General features: G+C 46.9%; 1 non-coding gene across 1 annotated transcript; it reads left to right on the forward strand.

Annotated features, from left to right (window-relative positions):
- Nucleotides 1–4,891: 4,891 nt before the first annotated feature.
- On the forward strand, nucleotides 4,892–4,967 carry TRNAF-GAA (transfer RNA phenylalanine (anticodon GAA)). Its single transcript has one exon. It is a non-coding gene; the product is annotated as a tRNA-Phe (tRNA).
- The last annotated feature ends 205 nt before the right edge of the window (nucleotides 4,968–5,172 follow it).

The following is a 5,172-nucleotide window of genomic DNA, read 5'->3' on the forward strand; positions in this document are numbered from 1 at the left end:
TGCTTCGTTATCAGCTGTTGGATTGAAGGGCTGCCTCTGTCCCCATGCCCAGTCCCTAAGCCCCACCCCAGGCTGGTCTGGCTTTACATTCACAGACTTCTTTTGGGCTTGCTGGGTGTGTTGACCCTGCTGGGTGACAAACAGGGAAAAGGGGAGCAGGACCTGCTGACCCCCTTGAAGAAGACAGCATGGAAAGTGTCTCCTCTCTTGCAAGACTACAGACATTGTTTATCTTACTTCCGGTTTTCTATGGTGTCAGAAGATGGATCTGGAAGTTGTGGGCATTATTAGCTCGTGGAGGTGGGAGTTGGAGGTACTGAAGACAAGAAAGGGAGACGTCAGTGTGTTTGGGTTTTTTCTTTGCAGAATAATCATTAATATACTCCACCCTTGCATTGGAAATAAGAAACCAGGGTTTTGGCCTAATTGGTGGTGGTGCAGTGGATAAAGAGTTGACCTGGGATACTGAGGTCCCAGGTTCAAATCCCTCAGATCACCCACTTGAGTGCAGGCTTATCGATCTTGAGTGCAGGCTCATCAGCTTGAGCAAGGGGTCACTGGCTTGGCTGGAGCCTCCCCCCCTCCCCCCTTTAAAGGCACGTATGAGAAGCAATGAGTGAACAACTAAAGTGCCGCAACTATAAGTTAGTGCTTCTCATCTTTCTTCCTTCCAAGAGAAACCAGGGTTTTACTCTTGGCAGAGTCTCAGAAGATATGTTGTGGTATGAAATGGGGTTGTTGTTATTTTGACATTGAAAGAGTAACAAAATAAATTGGCATTCTGAGAGATAGAGGAAAGGTGGAAGGAAGGGCGAACCCACAGAATTGCTTACCTTTCACAGAAAGAGGCCAACAGATAACTGTCTAAATTTCAGAGTAACCAGAAAATGTAAAAATTCCAATTAAATCAAGGAAATAAATTAAGGAATAGAGACATAAAAATTTTATTTTAGGCTTCAGTAGTAACTGCCAGAGAATGAGATTCAGAAATGGTAAAACGTGGTTGGCTCTGGAAGTCAGAGGAGGGAAAATTTCCTCATTTCATGCTTTTTCTGTAATGTAACTTTTTTTTTTTTTTTAAATCATGGGCATGCAATTATTTCTATAATAATACAAGCCATTTTACATGTCTAGTGAGTGGGTGAGATATAATTGTGCCCTGGTGAACAAGATCTAGCCAGGGAAATGTTTTGATTTCGTGTACTGTCAAATCCATCTTCTTAAGCAAGATAAAGCCGCGGAGGCCGAGAAGGACAAGCTCGCTGACTGACAGCAGGGCAGCAGAGGGAGCCAGATAAGACCTCCTGTTCCAAAGGAGGGAGCGTGGGAGTGAGGGAAGGTCGAGTGCCTGCTGGAGGCCAGGCTGCTGGGGCACATCGTGCTGTCTCGGGGTCGTTAATGTCACGTCCAGCAAGACAATCTGGGGAGTAAGAATTTTGTACCTAAACAAAACGGAAAAGAGATTAGCAAAAAGTATTTGCCTTTTGGCTCATTGGTCCTCCACATTTAGTCACTGGCTTTTCTGGACACTTCAGGGAATCTAGGTTGGCACTCTTAAGTTATTTAAGTTAAAGGAGTAGCCCAGAGAAAGTAAAAGGCAAAAGACATGTTAATCCAGACACCACTTCGTGAAAAGAAAAGCTGCCTGAGCATAGATAGGCAAAGTGCCCATTGAGCTGCGGTGTTGGCAAATGTGAGCTGAGAACGCTAGTTGTCAACTTTTAGAGGCTCTTGGTCCAAAAGGCGACTGCAGGGAAGAGACTTCTGTAGCATCCCCAAAATCATCCTGCCAGCTCCCCACCCCTGATTCCTGCCAGCTCCTGCCGGGTGTTTACTGTGTTCTGACCCTTATCTGCACTTGAACAAGCGTTGTCTAAAGCCTGGGCCCTTGGTCCTTAGGGAACCTTAACAGATAAGCTGGATCTTCCTAGTAGGCTTTCAAGGTGGTATTCAAGTTGCTGATTTCGTTTTAATTCATAACAACTCAGGAAACTGTCTTTGCCCTTTCCTTGACTAAATTACCAAGGACTTCTTAGAATCATTATGGGAGTGAAAAGCATTCAAGATGACATTCTCAATGGACATATGCACCTTGTTCTCTGGGAGGCAACCCTCCAAAACAAACTGGCCCAGAGCACTTCCTTGTGCCCTGTTGTTGGAAACCCAGCCTCTGCCTCGTGTTACTGTATCTGTGGTTCTTCCGTGTTAAGTGAGGTTGTTAACCCCTCCTCCTTTTCACATACGCCATGCTCATCATTCCTCATGGACACTGCAGGTTCATGCCTCTGTGTCTTTGCTCAGTCTCTTCTCGGTGCCTGAGATATCCTTCTTCACCTCTCACATTTCCAGAACCTTCCTTGAAGACCTCACAGCTTAACTGGTCTCTTTTCTGGTTGCTAGAACACTTGATACACATGTGTGTATTGGACTTGGCCCTCTGTATTTCATTTATGTCTCTGCTTCCCATATTCCTCAACGTCAGGGATTGTGTCCCATCAATTTATATGCCCAGCCCCTAGCACATCTCCCACGCAAGTATCCACCCTGGAGCCTCCATTCATGTAGGTATGAATGTGAACTTGGAGATGCAGTATACCCAGTAGAAGTCCTGGCTCTGCTGCCTACCTGCTGTGTGACCGCTCTGAGCCGTAGCTTCCCCGTCTGTGTGAGAAGTCCCTGCCTTATTGGGTGGCTGTGATGATTAAATCAGATCATTCCTGAGAAAATGCTTTGCACATACTAAGTATGTGCTTTGCACATACTAAGTTGCTCAATCAAATTCATCTATAATTATTAGATGGAAGGAATGTCATGTGTGCAGTTCAGGTTTTTTTGTAGCCCACATTCTGCTCATTGGTCTGCAACTTCTAAATGAGGCAACACAAATGACAAAAAATTTAGAGCTTGAAGATGGGGCCCTAAACTTATATATACCCATCTTCACACCATCAGAAATATGCATTCCAGATGAGAAGCAATGGCATTTCTGGAGAAGTTGGCTTTTCCATCTTCTATATCCAGACAGGCTTGCAACTTCAAGACTGCTAAGGAGCCATTCACTTAAAAAACCTCTACAGATAGGCCCTGGCCGGTTGGCTCAGCGGTAGAGCGTCGGCCTAGCGTGCGGAGGACCCGGGTTCGATTCCGGCCAGGGCACACAGGAGAAGCGCCCATTTGCTTCTCCACCCCTCCGCCGCGCTTTCCTCTCTGTCTCTCTCTTCCCCTCCCGCAGCCAAGGCTCCATTGGAGCAAAGATGGCCCGGGCGCTGGGGATGGCTCTGTGGCCTCTGCCCCAGGCGCTAGAGTGGCTCTGGTCGCAACATGGCGACGCCCAGGATGGGCAGAGCATCGCCCCCTGGTGGGCAGAGCGTCGCCCCATGGTGGGCGTGCCGGGTGGATCCCGGTCGGGCGCATGCGGGAGTCTGTCTGACTGTCTCTCCCTGTTTCCAGCTTCAGAAAAAATGAAAAAAAAACAACAAAAAAAAAAACCTCTACAGATAGCGGTCACCTCTCTGCGGGCAAGCACGCATCAGCACTGGAATGTTCTTATTTTTGCCTCATTTCCATCCATTGATGGATATAGTTTTAGGTCCTCTGCCCTTGTTCTGTCATGGTAGACTGGTGACCCATAGAGAACTTGTGAAGCCTACAATATCTTTTCTGGTTCCCTTGGACAGAGTTTTGAACAAGAAGTTTATATCAAAGGCTGGAGGCCGGAACTAAATCACAAACATGGGCCTTGAGTGCCACCTGGTGTTAAAATATCATATTGCAAGCATTTTATTTTTTTCTCTTCTGCTTAACAGTCCACAGAAAAGGGAGTTACTGTTCAATACAGACATTTTAGATTTGTTTCCATCATTGAAGGTAACTGGCCAGGCCAAGGATAAGACCCATGAATTAACAAGTAAGATTCAGCAAGCTGAGCTCAGGAAATCCCAGTCGTGGAGAAGGGGGTTGGAGGAGGTGGGAGACACATGTTCAGTGTGGCCACACCCCTCACCCAGACCCTAGTGAGGACAGGCCACTGTTCTCTGTATGTACAGAGGCTTGCTTGACCCATCTCTGATTACACTCATGTCATTACAGAGCTGTCCCAGCCAATGGAGCTCTGCTAACCATGACAGTGACTTCAGGTCTACTTTTTCTGTCTTTCTCTTTACTTTCTCAAAGTACTGTGCTATTTGAGCCTGATTATAACCCGAAACGTGGGCAATGCCAACATAATTCTCCTATTTTGTAAGATAATTGCAATATCTTGTCCCAAATCAGAGAGCTGTTTTGGGATGCAGATTTCTTCCTTTTTGTCATTCCAGTTTTGCTATTTCTCCTTGGAGCCCTGGACTCTTTCCTTGGAGAATGACATTTAAAACCCAAGACCTGGGCACTGGACATGCTCACTGCTACGGGGGTGTTACTGCTCCTAAACCCTTCCAGCTGACAGAGCTAAGAAATACATGTATGTGTGCTAACCTGTGCACACGCGGGTGTCCAGTGTTACTTCTGTGTATATTTCTCTGTGTAAATAAACATGAGTTCACATGGTTATCTTCAACTCTAATCCACTGTCACAGGGTTCATTCCAGCTTTCCTCCCTTACTTGCTGGTAATTTCTTCCTCTGACAGTGAGGACCTTGGCTGCTATATCCACAACTTATTTCCCTACATGTATAACCCTAATGCATTTGTAAAGTAGTTTTAGAATTGCTAACCTGTCCTCCTGGCACACTGAGTTTTACATATCAATATTTTTCTTTTTATAATTACCGAGTTTCTGGAAGTATAAAATACATACGTGAAAAGTGCACAAGTCAAAAGTATAAGGCTTGAATAGTTGTCACAAAGTAAGCACATTCTGTGTTCCTTCACCCAGATCAAGAAACAAAACTTGGCCCTGGCCGGTTGGCTCAGTGGTAGAGCGTCGGCCTGAAGTGCAGAAGTCCCGGGGTGGATTCCCGGCCAGGGCACACAGGAGAAGCGCCCATCTGCTTCTCCACCCCTCCCCCTCTCCTTCCTCTCTGTCTCTCTCTTCCACTCCCGCAGCCGAGGCTCCATTGGAGCAAGGATGTCCCGGGCGCTGGGGATGGCTCCTTGGCCTCTGCCCCAGGCGCTAGAGTGGCTCTGGTCGCAGCAGAGCGACGCCCCGGAGGGGCAGAGCATCGCCCCCTGGTA

The sequence above is a fragment of the Saccopteryx leptura genome, chromosome 1, assembly GCF_036850995.1.
Source record: "Saccopteryx leptura isolate mSacLep1 chromosome 1, mSacLep1_pri_phased_curated, whole genome shotgun sequence".
Classification (NCBI taxonomy): Eukaryota; Metazoa; Chordata; class Mammalia; order Chiroptera; family Emballonuridae; genus Saccopteryx; species Saccopteryx leptura.